We start from the raw sequence: 16,769 nt of genomic DNA, 5'->3' as shown, positions 1-16,769 counted from the left end.
AGCAATACTGACAGCTGTGTGTGTGAAGCTGCCAATCACAGTGGAGTAAAATAAATATCAAAGGGAACTGAATGAAAGGCTTGCAGATCAAAGATCTGAAGGGGTTTAAACCCAGCTGGCTGGTTTTCTCTTTCCGGGAATTGGCACGTGCTGCTTCCTATGACTGAGCCAGCAGGTGTATTGCCCAGGTGAGTGTTAAAGCAGCAATTTTGGGGGGGGCAGCTCCTTTAAAGAGTTACCCCCTTGGTCCCCTGTGAGGTCCACCACACCAGGGCCACACTTGTCAAGACCTGAAGTAATCCTCGCCCATTGTGCCCAGAGGACCGGAGAATTACGAAGGCCCACAGAATATGATACCCGGCCTGCTAAGTGGTTGCAAATGGGTCTTATTGATCCATCTGCATCCTCCCGCTGGCAAGGGGTGTAAACCTCAATTCCGCCGCCAGCAGGGGGTCGGAGTACTGGAAACAGACCGGCCCCTGGCGACGATCCTGTTTTTTTTCACGACACTGGATTTTCCACCTCATCGGGAACTCACCGGCAGGGCGAGATGGAGAATTTAGCCCTATCACTTTGGACAATAGACCACAGTTTGCTTCTAGTCAGTTTACCGAGTTCCCAACCAGCTATGAAAATGACCACGATCTGAAATCGTGGTACAAACTGCAATTCAATGATACTATTAAACAATGCAGCAGGGTGATAATGGACAGCGGAAATCTAGTATGTCAATCCACTCATATTCTATTTCGCACATATTGTCACGCACCCTAGTGTGCAATCAATTACATCCCCACTTGACTTGGAGTTGCAACACACATTAGATTTTATTTAAAATAATAATAATAATAATAGCTTATTATCACAAGTAAGCTTCAATGAAGTTACTGTGAAAAGCCCCCAGACGCCACATTCCGGCGCCTGTTTGGGGAGGCCGGTATGGGAATTGAACACGCGGTGGTGGCCTTGTTCTGCATTACAAGCCAGCTGTTTAGCCCATGGTGCTAAACCAGCCCCTACCCGACGTCCTTTGTTGAACCCAATAAGCTAGTCACCAGTTTGTAATTTTAACACAAGTGATCTTTTATTGTGTACAGTTGTAGAATTAAACAGTCAGAAATATAACTGACCATCTAATACCCCTTTCCCAAATCCCTTTTCTACACATACACACACCACAGTGGGGAAAGGGTGGTTGAGAGGAAAAGAAAATATTAATACAATTAAAGTATAAGGATCTTTGATGCACTGAGATGTGTCCAGTTAATGAATCAAGAAACTTCAGAGAGTCATGAACACAGCCCAGTCCATTACAAGAACATGTCTTCCATCCACTGACTCCATCTACACCTCCCGCTGCCTGGGGAAAGCGGGCAGCATAATCAAAGATCCCTCCCACCTGGCTTACTCACTCTTCCAACTTCTTGCATTGGGCAGGAGATACAAAAGTCTGAGATCACGCACGAACAGACTCAAAAACAGCTTTTCCCCGCTTTTACCAGACTCCTAAACGACCCTCTTATGGACTGACCTTATTAACACTACATCCCTGTATGCTTCACCCGATGCCGGTGTTATGTAGTTACATTGTACACCTTGTGTTGCCCTATTATGTATTTTCTTTTCTTTCCCTTTCTTTTCATGTACTTAATATTCTGTTGAGCTGCTTGCAGAAAAATACTTTACACTGTACCTCGGTACATGTGACAATACACAAATTCCAAACCCAAATTTCTGAAGTTCAGAACACCGGAGGACACGGAGAAAACCCACACAAGCTTGGGGAGAACATGCAGACTTCGCAGACAGTCACCCAAGCCGTGAATCGAACCCGGATCCCTGACACTGTGAGACAACTGTGCTAACCAATGTGCTACCGTGCCACCTGGACCGGGGATAAGGCGAGAGATTGGGCTGAGGTAGGATGGTCTTTTGAAGGGTCGATGCAGACTCGATGAGCCGAATGGGTGTCCTTCTGCACTGTAGGGATTCTATCATTCTATACCCACCTTGTGGTTGAAAATCGAGCCCTCTGCCAACATCACCCTGGCATCAGGGACACATCAAGAGAATACCGCTACAAACCATTACACGTGACATTGTTCGACTTGGTTATAATGTACAGAAATAATATTTTACAATATATTCTTTGAGAATATTTCTGCAGTTTGTATACATGCTATTTTAAAGCTTTTTACAGCATAAAATGTTTGCATAAACAAGTAAACTGGTGATTAGCACATGCTTTGTGAAATAAATGAGGAGAAAGTGATTTTATTGGCACCTCGGCTATAGTATTGTTATTTAAAAAATGTGTCCATACAAAGCCTAGTGATGTTGATAAAATCACACTATCAGTTATGCTTTGCACAATATAAAATAACAGACTTTTTCCTATCAAGAAGCAAATATCGAGAAATATATCTGCCATTTTGTTTCACATATATGTTATTTTCATTAACAGATTTATGATATGTTAATTGACCAGCTATTCCTAATTTCACTCAGTCTTCAATGCTGACAAATAAACCTTCCATAAATCATGACAAACACAATTTTTTCTGGTCATGATGCTGTACTAAATGCCCAAATACACTGTCATATGGAATGACCATGAGCGATACAGTAATGCTGTGGTGACACCAATAATGAGAGCAGGTAGACAAAACCTACGCATGCCAATTCTCTTAAGTGGGTGGAATTACATAATAATAACCTAAATCAAGGCCTTCAGTTACTATTTACTTTTAGTACTTGTGTGTACCTATGTACCATGCATGCCTACTTGAAGTTGTGTTTAGTTCTGTTTGAATTAGTCACCTCTGCCACACTATGTTATGTTGAAGTATATCTGAAGAGAGAAGTAATGCTCAGAACCCCTCCAGTGACAGGCACCTTCACAGCCATTGGCAATGCTCCACTGGGCAAGAAGTCTTGTTCCAGGAAGCTGCAGATGTCAACAGTGACCTGCCATGAGATCCTGTGCCTCCTGAGGCACTGGTGCTCAGCCATGCGGAAAGAGCTGATCCTAGCCTGCAGAGCAACAGGCAGCTGAGGAGAAGGCAGCTGGTCCTGGTGGCTGGTGCGACTCCTGCTGGAGCGTTGGTGGTGATGTAGTGTCTGCTCCTGAACCTTGGCAGAGATTAAATATGTCAGTGCCTTCCCACCCACCCCCAACCCGGTGGCAATGGTGAATAAGACCCAGCCCTTAGGCCTTTTGAGGCTATTAAGTGGTGAATTATTGCCTACTTAAGGCAATCAATCTCCCTCCAATGTCATAAATCGCTGGGCAGTGATAGGTGATCAGGAGTCAGAAGGCTGATTTTAAAGAACTTTTTGAAAATGCGGGATGGAAGGTGGGGAACATTTGTCGGCGGGGCGGGGGGGGGGGGGCGGATTCCCTCTACGCATCGGAGGCACCTCCATCCCAAGATGTTACCTCCCCCTTGTTTTTCCCTGTCTGGCCTCCAATACCCACACTGCCCACTCCCCTCACCCATCCTCCCCGAGGTGACCGATCTATTTTTTTCCCTTTAAAAGCCAGGGACTTACCTGGGTCAGGGTGCCATTAATCTTTATCTTGAGGCTACCTTGGAGTCCCAGCTGTGCCCATTACTGAATTCTCACGTTGCTAGGACTGCTGGAGCTGCTGACCAATCAGATTGACCTTCAGCTCTCGAGGGTGGGTCAACTTTTCATTGACTAACGGAAGTCAAACCTTCAGCTGATTTAGACTGTTGGCAGTCTGCTATCACTGCAGGGGGGAGTGGGAGGGCCTTTTAGAATGGACTGACTTTTCTTTTGGAGGGGGGTTTGGCAAGGAGAATATTCCCTGACTGAAACCCCTCCCACGACACCCCTGGTGAAATGTAGCCCTTCATTTGTAAAGAATGCCCCAGTTTTTGAATTATGTTATTGTTTTCAATTATTAAATAGCTAGATATTAACTGAAATGTGCAGTCAGCCAAACAACTAATAAACCTTTTTACTGCTTTAAATAAAATTTGATATTTTAACAATATAAAGATGCTTGCTGCCGGAATTACATTTGCATTTAGCATCATAATGAACAATAATCTCTTAAAACTGAATTGATATAAATAAAAGCCATTTTAAAACTGAATAGAATTAAAATTGAATACAGTCATTTTGATTTGATGAAGCTAAAGAGTGAAAAATGTTATTAAGAGAAAATGCTGGTGATGAGACCATCAATTCACAAGACACGTGATTGGAAGTGAACAGTGGCTTTAATAGTCTTACAACTGAGCCTGCCTGCGACGAGATTAACTGGCAGCAGGCTCATGACTGCAGATCTTTATACTTCCGGTTAGTGGGAGGAGCCATGGGCACAGCCAAGGGTGGAGCCCAGTACAAACTCCTCATCTCCCCCTATGGGCAGAGCCGCGCAACGGCTCGTATACAGAGCCCACAAGGACACAATACATATGATACAACACAGTGTGAATTACTAGGTTTACAATTCACCACAGCTGGGAAATCTCAGCAAGTCTGGCTGCCTTCTGTAGGGAGAGAAAAGAGCTAACGTTTCGAGTCCGATGACTCTTTGTCAAAGCTTTGACAAAGCTTCCACACAATTTCTCCAGTCTGTGCCTCTAAAAGATCCACAGTTACTTTCGTCAAACCTTTCCTTTTTAGCTGCCTATTGAAGCTTTCACATTTTTGTGTATGTGTTTTTCTAGTTTACTCTTGCATTGGGCTTTAGCTTTCCTTTTCAATTTCTTGACCAGCCTTTGCTGAAACCTAAAACCCTTCAATCTTACAGCATACTACTCTCTCTAGAATATTGTAAGATACTTCCTTCAATCTCATACTATCTTTAACTTTTATTGTTACTGTTATGGACAAGGCAGAGATGGAAGGATGGTTCCCCCTTTGTCTACCCCTCAACTGACTGAATACAAGTGTTTCAAAAGACAAAGGGGGCAATTATAAACCTGTGACCACCATCAGTGAGAATGGCAACACGGTCGGAAAATCGGGAGATCATCGGGAAAAGTGATTCTCTCCAGGGAGATCGCGTTTCCCGATTTTCCCCATCCCTTGCCGGCGGTTTCATAAGGTTCATACTCACAAAAGACAGGAACCTCATTTAAATACATTTTAATATTATTAATGTGCCTCCCCCCTCTCCACATGATCCCTCCTCAGTAAATATTCATATCTCGCCAACGTGACGTCACAACGGCGGTGTTTACAGCAGCCTTTTAAAAACTAGAAACAATGAAGGGACCCTCCCGGGGGTGCCAAGGTAAGTACAGCCCCAGCTGGGGGATGGGGGGGTATGCCCCATGGCACAGATTGGCGCTGCCAGTTTGGCACAAAGCAGAGTGTCCATTCTCCATTTTGTGTTAATATAAAATGCTCATGCTGAATAAATCTGTGAGTCCATATTGCATGTTCGTGACACCTCCTCACAAAAAGGAAAAAGATTAAATACCTTGACATTTATTTTTTTCTTTGTTACATTACAGAAGGAAATATAAGTAAAATATCCAATAGCAGAAATCCATATGCTTTCATTAACATGCATTCATCAGGGTTACCGTCATTGAGACTTCCACAGCTTACTGATGACAGTTTGCCTGTTTAAATTTTGGACAGTGTATCTGTGATTACATTACTTTTGGATTGGATTGGATTGGATTTGTTTATTGTCACGTGCACCTAATTTTCAGTTAATTGGCTGAAGCATTAAGCATTAGGCTCCACCTTAATAACCTTGCATTACTGACTTCAAATTTCTTCAAGAACGTTAGTGGATTGTGGTCAGTGTATATTAATATCTCCCCATGTCCGTTACTGACATCAACCTCAAAATGTTGCAGGGCTAACGGAAGTAAGCCTCCTTTTCTATTGTGGAATATTTCCATTGGTGCCTATTTAACTTATTGGAAAAGCAACCAATTGGGCTCACAATACCTGAATCACTTTCCTGGAGTAAGATGGCCCTAGCCCCACATCACTTGCATCAATTGCCGCCATTAATGGTCAGTTAATATTTGCAGCTGCCAGCACTGGTTCTTTGTTAGAAGCTCCTTCAATTTTTGGAAAGCCATCTGGCACAGTTCTGATGACACTATCTTGCCATTTTTCTTCGGCAGGGTCAATCAGTGGTGCAGCTCGGATACTGAAATTACGACACATTTTCTGTAAAATCCACACATCACCAGAAGTTGCATTATTTCTCTTGGGAACGGGGAAATCCATTAGTGCTTTTACTTTTGTGGGCCTTGGTAACATTCGACTTTGACCTGCGTCACGTTCCAAGTAGGAACGTGATGTTTTTGCCGCTTTCTGATGAAGAACTTTTTTTATGCGGTATGTGTAATTTTCCCACATTTGCTGAGTGCACTGACTGTTGTTCCAGTCTGGTTCTATAGATTTTTTTTTTTTTTTTTTAAATTTAGATTACCCAATTATTTTTTCCAATTAACGGGCAATTTAATGTGGCCAATCCACCTACTCTGCACATTTTTGGGTTGTGGGGGTGAAACCCACGCAGACACGGGGAGAATGTGCAAACTCCACACGGACAGTGACCCAGAGCCGGGATCGAACCTGGGACCTCAGCGCCGTGAGGCAGCTGTGCTAACCACTAGGCCACCGTGCTGCCCGTCTGGTTCTATAGATGATAACCAGGGTAAGCTATCAGCTTCTCAGCGGGTAAGCCATCAGCTCCCAGGACCAGAAGCAGGAGCCCACACCACCCAGGCAGGTGGTGGGACCCTGGGTTGAGATTTTAAAGATGTTGCCGCTGGGCCCACTGTCCAGTTGACAATGGCAGCTTGCCTCCCAACTAGAGGGCCAACAGTTTGACAGCACCATTGATAGAAATAGCCACTGCGAAGGCAGAAGAAAGAAGAAGAGGGCACCTCAGCATGGAAACATCCTCAGAGGCAATGGAAGTTATTTTATTTACTGTGCCCGGGCTATGCAGACACGCCCCAATGATCATAGTGGCTCACCTACCAGCAGCAACGGTTGTGGTGGCTATTGCATTCCTTCCATGGGCCATGGAGCATTTGGAAAGGAGCCCTGCCGCCACCCCCCCCCCCCCCCCCACCGAAAAATCGGTAGGATTTAATCTGCTCTTTAATTGAACATAGAACATAGATCATACAGTGCAGAAGGAGGCCATTCGGCCCATCGAGTATGCACCAACCCACTTAAGCCCTCACTTCCACCCTATCCCCATAACCCAATAACCCCTCCTAACCTTTTTTGGTCACTAAGGGCAATTTAGCATGGCCAATCCACCTAACCTGCACATCTTTGGACTGTGGGAGGAAACCGGAGCACCCAGAGGAAACCCACGCAGACGCAGGGAGAACGTGCAGACTCCGCACAGACCGTGACCCAGCGGGGAATCGAACCTGGGACCCTGGTGCTGTGAAGCCACAGTGCTATCCACTTGTGCTACCGTGCTGCCCAAATTGGTTGAGGTTCATGCCCTGGTAAAAGCCTGCAGCTCCTCTTCCGACACCTTTTACTGACATTTTATGAGGCTTCTAGCCTGTCCCCAGAAGGCTGGTAAAATACAGTTCAATCTATTGGTCAAACGACCAAATGGTCATTATTCACAGCAAGAACAGGTTGTGGAATTGTGGAGTATCTCACATTAGAGCCTGATCCGTAAAGGCAAAATTCACACTGGAGTCACTTAATAGAAACCATGGGTCGTACCTTGGTTGTTTTTCTCTCCTTCCTCACTCATCTGTATTAAGATGACTTGTTGCAGTTCAACTCTTGCCCTAGTTATGCTCAGCTAACTCAACAGAAACTGAATGTAGGACCTTCTTGTGTGTTTAGTTTTATTCTACATCATGTGTACAATCACCCACTAATGCAGTAAGGAAACTTGTGCTATATTGACTTGAACTGAGTTGTTGAGTTTTTAGTTTATTTGCTCTTTTGTTATTGGAAGTAATATTATGGGCAAGGATTTGTGGCCTCCCTGCGGTGTGTTTCTCGGCGGCCTGAGGTGGCCTGCCACTGGCTAGCGGCGGGATCTTCTGGTCTCGCTGCTGTTGATGGAATTTCCAATTGAATCCACCCCACACTGCCAGTGGGACAGGAAGATCCCATCAGTGTGAACAGCTGCAAGATCTCGCCCCATGTGACACATAGGAATTAGTTTATAACATTTAATTAAAATATTTAAGGCAGGATTTTTCGGCTCTGTCTGCCACCAGGATTGTCCAGTCCTGCTGAAAGTTAATGGGCTTTTGGCTGAGCCGCTGAAATACCTGACAGTGCCAGAAAACCTCGGCCCTGATAGTCTGTGAATAGCTATTTGTGCAGCTTGTATTATTTTTTCCTCAGAGTTGGATTCTACAGGCATTTACTATGCCTGGTTTGAATGTATAGACACTTGTTTTCGCTAATATAACATTGATAAATAGTTGCAAATGTAGTGGAATAGGTGCGACATGTGGAAATGTGATTTGGTGTGGATGTTTTTATGCATTTCATATTACAGTACAATTGACAGAAAGAATCCTATTACGTATATGTGTATTCAGTATTGGAACGTATTCAAGGTATTTGCATTTTATCCCATATGCCAGTCAAAGATAGCAATATTCAATGTCAATGTTCATTAGTATTTATCGGAGAGAACACATTTTACAAATTTGCAATGAACAGGATGGATTGTGGACAAGTCGAGTACTGGCAGGTAAACAAATTATTAGAATATAAATAAATTATTGGGTTTAGAGTTCAGTATGTTCCTAGGCAGCAATTATACTATAATATGGTCGTGGAATACTAATTTAAAATTAGCACTGCAAAGTCAATATCAATTTTTAATAAGGAGAAAACACTTCGTGAAAAATAAGCATTTTTCAAGCTTGCAGACGGTACCTCCGGAATAATAGATGGCTGATACAATTTATAATTCTGTAGGTGTTTCTGAGTTTCACCCACATATGCATAAATCTAGTTTTAACAAAGGATCTCATAGACAACCATAACTCATTCTCTGCCTGTCTGTTATTTTATGTAGTGGCCAAATGGGTGAACTGGGATGAATACTTTTGTTTTCTATTTCGGTTTCAGCTCAGGAGTTTAGAATGTGGAAATTTCCTTCAAACAACCTAACACACCCCGAGACTGATCGATGCATATCTTACTCTTGTGCTGCCAGCAGTGATTTATTCATTGCCAACTGCAGATTGCCCAGGATCTGGCAGATCAGAGTAGGTTTTCCTTTGATTTACTACCTACCTTTGATTGGGCTGCAAAGTAGAGTAAATTTGGTTCTCAAAACCACTTGTGAATCAGCATTATCTTCCCACAGATAGTGTGCTCCTGAAGGCTTGATGAACTCCTGATCCGCTACATGAAAACGGGGTCAAGAGGACATGGCAACTCCTGTCAACCCCTAACTCCCAATTTCCACCTCAAACCTATCTCAAATTATTTTCATTATTATGTAAATGGCAGTCAGAATCAAAGCAAGGTTTCCGAACACAGACACCACCACCTTGAGAAGGCCATTCTGTGAGCTGCTACTGAAAGCTGATGTTACTTTGCCTGAAGGTTGACCTGTTTAATAATATACAATTTAGTCGGGACTTTTGCTGCCATCTCTGCTCAAATACTAGCGGGCATGGACTTACCAAAATAAATCTTTCTATTCTTAGGCTATGAAAAGAGAGAGGATGATGAATAACCTGAATCAACATCAGAATCAGCAATCACAGAAGTTATCTCTTTGCGATAAAACTCATATAATGCCTCCAGATTTTGAAACAAGAAAGCCTTCGTATCAGCAGCTCAGAAGACTGGGTTTTCTCCGAGGGAAAGATGTCAACTGCTTCTAGTGGCGGAAGAAGAAAACAAATATAATGAGGTCCATGCTCTGAAATCTTATTTTAAGTGGACAGCTCAGTGGCACAGTGATTAGCACTGCTGCCTCACAGTGCCAGGGACCTGGGTTCCATCCCAGCCCCTGATAGTTGCCTGTGTGGAGTTTTCACTTTCTCCCCGTGTCTGCGTGGGTTTCCTCCGGGTGCTCCGGGTTCCTCCCACAGTCCAAAGATGTGCAAGTTAATTGGTATTACGGGGATAGGACATGGGAGTGAGCCGAGGTAGGGTGCTCTTTCAGAGGGTCAGTGTAAACCCGATGGGCCGAATGGCCTACTTCTGCCTGTCGGAATTCTAAGTGCCTCCATAAATGGAGCTCCCCAATGCAGATCAGGGAAAATTTCAAAAATCATTAATGCAAGCACAAAATGTTGAAGGTATGAGGTGAAGATATTGAAAGGGACTTGAAGGACCTTTCTCCCTCTCCACTGCATGATGACAATATACAAAATGAAAAGGATGTGGAATAGGGCAATCACAGCCAACGACCAGAGAAATCACCACTCAACTAATAGTCTCGTACTTTCGATGAATAAAGGTTGACTGTAAATAAATTCACCTGATTGTTCATCTCACACTCTTTCATCTATATCTTCACAGAATCCTATACTGTTGAAGGCTTCTGTTAACTTCTTTTCAGATGTCTGTATTTCCTTTGCTATCATTTAACACACAAACTGAAAGCATAGGTGGAAATGAAGTCAGAACTTAAATGCGCAAACTGTGTCTACCTTATGGACAGCACTGATCAAAATGTGCAAAAATTCCCAATTTGCCAAAACACACTGCATCACTGCCAACTCTTATGATAGGCTATGTGAGTTTGCAGTGTGGTTAGAAGTTAAGTGGTGTATTAAAATTCTGAGGCATTCCATTTTAAATTATTGCGTTTCCCAGGTACTGAGAGAGAGAGAATGATAGGTTTGTAGAGACTTGGTGATGACTGGCAGAGGCATTGCTCATGGTGAGTTATCGGATGCATTATTTTGTAACAAGCAGTTCTATGTCGCCTGCTGAGTTCTTCCAGAAAATTTGCAGTTTTTGTTTCAGATTCCAGCATCCGCAGTACTTGGACTTTAGTTCTGTGTCATTGTTGCATTTCAGGATTTTTAACTATTTAGCCCAGAAGAGATTTTTATTTTTGTCTTTGACATGAAGTCATATTTCGGCTTTTAGTGATTGGCTGTCTCAGCATCTCATTTGTCTGACAGAAAAAAATAGTTGAGCTCCTCAAAGGGGCACCGGGTATAAGCTCTCCCCAGAAATAATGAACTAGTCATCGATGATGTGATTCATGTGTGGAAGGGACATTTCCTATTGATAATTCACAGTATATGTTAGAAGGGTTTCCTTTCCACTTTGCACAGCACGGCTCAACTGAACTGACTATTTTGCCAACTGGATTCAGAGAGAAGGTTAGTCAAACAATATATTTAGTCTGCTAATCATAAAGTATAACTTTGTTATTTTTGGTTACATGGTGTGTTACACAATAAGTAGATATTCACTGTGAATGTTTCTCTGTTCACTTAAATGTGCATAATAAATCAGTGCATTCAGCCTTTTTTCACTACAGTAGCTATCAGTCCACCTTTCAGCACATTGAAGGAATTTACCATGGAGGAAGATTCCAATATCCAGTTTGTATAACAATATGGTTTTATTGGTACACACCTGATTCACATTACTCAAATGATTACTGGCGGATGATTAAAGTGCAGAATCTTTTAGTGGAGATTATCGAAGCCAAAGCTGAGATAAGTATTATTTTAATTTTTTTTTCCTTTATAAATTTAAGAATACCCAATTCTTTTCTTCCAAATAAGGGGCAATTTAGCATGGTCAGTCCACCTACCCTGCACACCTTTGGGTTGCGGGGGGTGAGACCCACGCAGACATGGGGAGAATATGCAAACTCCATACGGACAGTGACCCAGGGCCGGAATCGAACCCAGGTCCTTGGGGTTGTGAGGCAGCGGTGCGAACCTCTGCGCCACCGTGCCACCCCCAACTAAGATAAAGTATAATGCAGATATATGGGACGGGATTCTCCTCGAACCGCCGGAGTGGGCCACTCTGGCGCCGAGGAGTGGCGTGAACCACTCCAGCATCGGGCCGCCCCGAAGGTGCGGATTCCTCCGCACCTTCAGGGGCTAGGCTGGCACCAGAGTGTTTGGTGCCACGCCAGCCGGCGCGGAAGGGCTTGGCGCCAAGGCAACCAGCGCCAAAGGGCCTCCGCCGGCCGGCGCGAGTTGGCGCATACGCGGAGTGCCAGTGTGTGCTGGCGCCATCCCAGCGCATGCGCAGGGGGGTTCTTCTCTGCACTGGCCATGGCGGAGATTGACAGTGGCCGGTGCGGAGGGAAAGAGTACCCCCATGGCACAGGCCCACCCGTGGATTGGTGGGCCCCGATCATGGGCCAGGCCACCGTGGGGGCACCCCCCGGGGCCAGATCCACCCGCACGACCCCAGTGACTCTGCAGACCGCCCGTGGAGCCAGGTCCCACCGGTAAGGACCTGTTGTGATTTACGCTGGTGGGACCCGCTGAAAACAGGTGACCACTCGGCCCATTGCGGGCTGGAGAATCGCCCGGGGGGGGGGGGGGGGGGGGGGGGGGGGCTGCCAGCAGCCGCCGACCGACGCGCCGAGATTCCTGCCCCCGCCAAAACCCAGGCACCGGAGAATTTGGCAGCCGGCGGGATTCCCCCCCCCCCCCCCCCCCCCCCACCCCCCCTCCCCCGGCGATTATCCGACCCGGCGGGGGGTTGGAGAATCCCGCCCAAGATTTGACATGTAACGATCATGAACTTATAATTGCTCCCTATTTTGCCTGTCTGTGCTCCAAAGACAACTGAAATATTTGTACAGTCATTTCAGGTGCCCCAGGCAATTGCCTGCAGAGAAATAGAAAGGCTGATATTTTGTTTGGAATTTCAGAAAGTAACAGGGTTAACTGCGAACTTGAGATGAAAGCAAAATAATAGACAAGTAACAAGACTAGCAGAGATCTGGAGACATTGAGGTGTGAATGGCCATATCAAAAACATTGTTTATCAGAGATCTGTGGGACTGTACAAATAATAACTTCTAAAGGCAAGTAATTTAAGAGACTGAGACAGCTGTTTCCACAGGGTGGGATATCAAAAAGTCTGAACAGTATAACTGCTCATTGGGGAAGGAGGCCAATTCTCCAACAGTCAGACAAGCCAGTTCCATCAATGATCCAAGCCTCGGAGGCCTGTTCCATCTAACATTTAGAAACATGGAAGATTTCAGATATTCTCCTCTAAAAGCTCTAAAAGATGCAATTTTGTGCCTTCACAGAACCAGAAGAGACCTCTTCCAAGTCTTGGTCACCTCAGCGGTATTGCGTAGTAACTATTAGCTGGATTTGACCTATAGAGTTACTAAAATTGCATGCTGCTTGGATCACATTCACTTCATTATTAGGGATGTGCATTTATCAGATAATGAGCGTTATAGGGGTACAGATGAACACATTTGCACTCTATTATGAAAACTTCAACTGTTACATACTGACTAGCTATTTAATGGGTTTAAAGGCTGCAGATGGGGAGAGCAACCAAAGGATCTCCATCCCAGGAATGACCCCGACCTGAATCCTTCCAGCGCTGCACAAGCCCCATGATCCCAGCCGCACAGGAAAAACTTTCTTAGTACTGTGGAGGCAATTGTTGGGATGGTACTTATTACCTTGACATCCCTTGGAGTGCAAGCCACCAGGTACGCACTCTTCAATATTTCCACCAATTCACATCAGTGGGCCCCTCGGCTTTGGGGGGGTGGGCAACGGGACATTGGGGGATCCCACCTGGCTAGTGACAGGTGCATCCTGCCCCCCCCCCCCCCCCCCCCCCCCCCCCCCCCCCCCCCCCCCCCCCCCCCCCCCCCCCCCCCCCCCCGCGGATGACATTCAAAATAATTCTAATGATCATTTGCACAGTCCCACTGGGTCAGGAGAGGAAGCCTGACTGAGCCATTAGGAAACCTGCTATGGCCGGTGGTGTGTGAAGGAGACTCACGACCAGTTTGCTGCTCAGCACGAATCCCAATTTTGCCCCGCCCGCCATGGGATTCTCCAACCAATCGGGATTCCCAATCTTAGGGTAGGGAACGGAGAATCCCAGCCAGAGGGAGAGAAAGAGATGCCTACATTTCCTCCTGGACTGTGGCAAATTATCTACCTATTACTGGGTCCTCTGTTTAATCAATTTTGAGGTTTTTCCTCCCCTCCAAAAATAATTGAATGATATAGTTTCTAAATCTTCAGTGTGGTTGAAAGATAACGGATGTGATTTAATGGAAACGAAACAGAGTCCTGTGTTGCGTGTGTTTAACCAGATGTTTTCCAGTGCTGGCAGCGCAAAGAACAACCCTGCTATCAAACGGGACTCTATTTCATTTCGGGGTGTTGGCAAGGTACACCTCACTGAGGCTGCACTCAGTCCCATTTCCTGTATTAATAAGCTCCGCTTGCCAGTGCAGGAAGAGATTGGGGCACCATTTAAAAAGGTCCCCCGATATCTTGACCCCCCCCCCCCCCCTCCGCGGCTCCCAGACCCCCCAAAGCCCAACTTACCAAGAAGGGGTTTTTGGGTCCCATGCACCCCACTTCATAAGGGCTGATCTCCTCTGGGCCCGATCCCGAGATGGGCATGATGCCACCCAGGCACTGCCATCCAGGCAACCTGGCAGTGCCACCTGATCCAGGGTGCAAAGGTGGCACTGCCAGGGTGCCAGGCCTGCTGTATCAAGATGCCCGGCTGGAATCAGCGGTGCCAAGGTACCATTCAGCCCATAGCACAACCACCCAGTGGCCCCCGATCGCCTGGGAGACTCCCGCACGTGACAAGGCGAGGCCATTAGATCCCAGGCGCTGGGTAGATTTAGTGTAGACATATTCACTTGAAACAACTGTCTGGACCTCAATGGCAGCATCCAATTCGCGAAGCGTCTTGTCATTTCGTTAGATCTCGCGTGATGAGGCTGGTAAATCTCGCGAGAGGCCTGAGTCAGACACGGCGAGGCCGGTAGATCAGGCCCAATTTTCTAGCTATTCCCGATGCATTTTTAAACACTAGGTTGACATATTTGAATCAGCATACAGATATTACTTGGTCTGATTAAGGTGCTGTCATTTTGCTGTCAAATTGATGGTTTTAATAAGAGCACAGATTTTATTGTTAAGAGGCATTTATGTTAATAAAGATTTGGACCAAAAATTAAATGCTTAATTTATTTGACAGAAAATTAAATAATTTTAAATGAATAGTATATTTAGATAATATGATATGAAAGGAAGAATAAATTAATAAGTGGTCATATTACATAATACTTAGCAACACCAGCTGGACAAGATGCACTTCAGAAAGCAATCTAAAATATATGTGACAAATTTTGAAAACATTGATCCTCTTGCTCACAGTCTATCCTGCTCCCTGACCCTCCCGGAATCCACAGAATCCCTGCAGTGAAGATGGTTCGGCCCATTGAGTTTACATTGACCCTCTGAAAGAGCACCCTAACCAAGGAACACTCACCCGCCTTATCCCAGTAACGCCACCTAACCGTTGGACACTTAGGGACAATTTAGCGTGGCCAATCCACCTAACCTGCACATCCTGCACTGTGGAAGGAAACTGCAGAACCCGGAGGAAACCCACGCAGATAAGGGGGAATGTGCAAACTCCACACAGATAGTCGCCCAAGGTTGGAATCGAACAGGTCCCTGGAGTTGTGAGGGAGCAGTTCTAACCACTGTGCCATCGTGCCACCCAGAACCTGGGCTGGGAATTCTCCCTTACCCGGTGGGGCGGGGGGTGGGGGGTTCCCTGGCGTATTGGAGTGGCGTCAACCACTCAGGCGTCGGGCCTCCCCAAAGGTGCGGAATTCTCCGCACCTTTAGGGGCTAAGCCCTCACATTGAGGGGCTATGCCCGCACTGGAATGGTTGCCGCTCCGTCGACCGGTGCGAACGGCTTTTGTTGCCCCGCCAACAGCTGCTGACATCATACCGGCGCATGCGCAAGGGAGGGGGTCTCTTCTGCCCCCGCCATGGTGAAGGCCATGGCAAAGGCGGAAGAAAAAGAGTGCTCCCATGGCACAGGCCCACCCGCTGATCGGTGGGCCCCGATCGCGGGCCAGGCCACCGTGGGGGCACCCCCCGAGGTCAGATTGCCCCGCCCCCCCCCCCTCCCCCAGGACCCCGGAGCCCGCCCGCGCCACCAATCCCGCCAGCACCAGGGGTGTTTTGATTCCCGCCAGCAGGAAAGGCCTGTCAGCGGCGGGACTTCGGCCCATCGTGGGCCGGAGAATCGCCGCGGGGGGCCTGCCAACCGGAGCGGCGCGATTCCCGCCCCCGCCGAATCTCGGAAATTCGGGAATTCCGCCCCTGCTCCTGTTAGCGAATCCTCCCAGTCAGTGCTCATTCTGTTCCATGACCCTTCTGCTCCCTGGCCTTTCCACGTACCCAACTTCCCACTTGCTGATCCTCCCACTTCTGCCCAGCCTGCTCCCCAACTCTTCTGCTCACCAACACTCCATGACCCTGCCACTGATAGCTCTTCTCACACCCTGGTTGTGTTACTCCCTCTTGCCAATCCTCTCCTGAGTCCTTGTTCTCAATGAGCATTTGAGAGAGAAAACAGAAAACAAAAGGGGACGGAAGAGGGAAGTGGCAATGAGATGAGCCCATGAGAGGCAGGATTGGGGAGCAGGAATGTTGGTGAGCAGGAGAGTTGAGGAGCTGAGAAGGTGACGAGCGGGAGGATCGGGGAATGGGATGGCCAGCACCCACAAGGTTGTTCAACGGTGGGTAGGGGAGTAGGAGGGTCAGTAAGTGGGAGAGTCAGGAA

The 16,769-nt window shown here is 46.4% G+C and overlaps 1 protein-coding gene across 6 annotated transcripts in view; it reads right to left on the bottom strand.

Annotated features, from left to right (window-relative positions):
* The window catches only part of LOC119965187 (complexin-2), a 352,423-nt gene that overhangs the window by 116,863 nt on the left and 218,791 nt on the right, over positions 1–16,769 (bottom strand). The gene's annotated exons all lie outside the window — the stretch shown is intronic.

The sequence above is a fragment of the Scyliorhinus canicula genome, chromosome 4, assembly GCF_902713615.1.
Source record: "Scyliorhinus canicula chromosome 4, sScyCan1.1, whole genome shotgun sequence".
Classification (NCBI taxonomy): domain Eukaryota; kingdom Metazoa; phylum Chordata; class Chondrichthyes; order Carcharhiniformes; family Scyliorhinidae; genus Scyliorhinus; species Scyliorhinus canicula.
The sequence above is the reverse complement of the archived record's forward strand: the minus strand, read 5'-3'. Positions and strand labels throughout refer to the sequence as shown.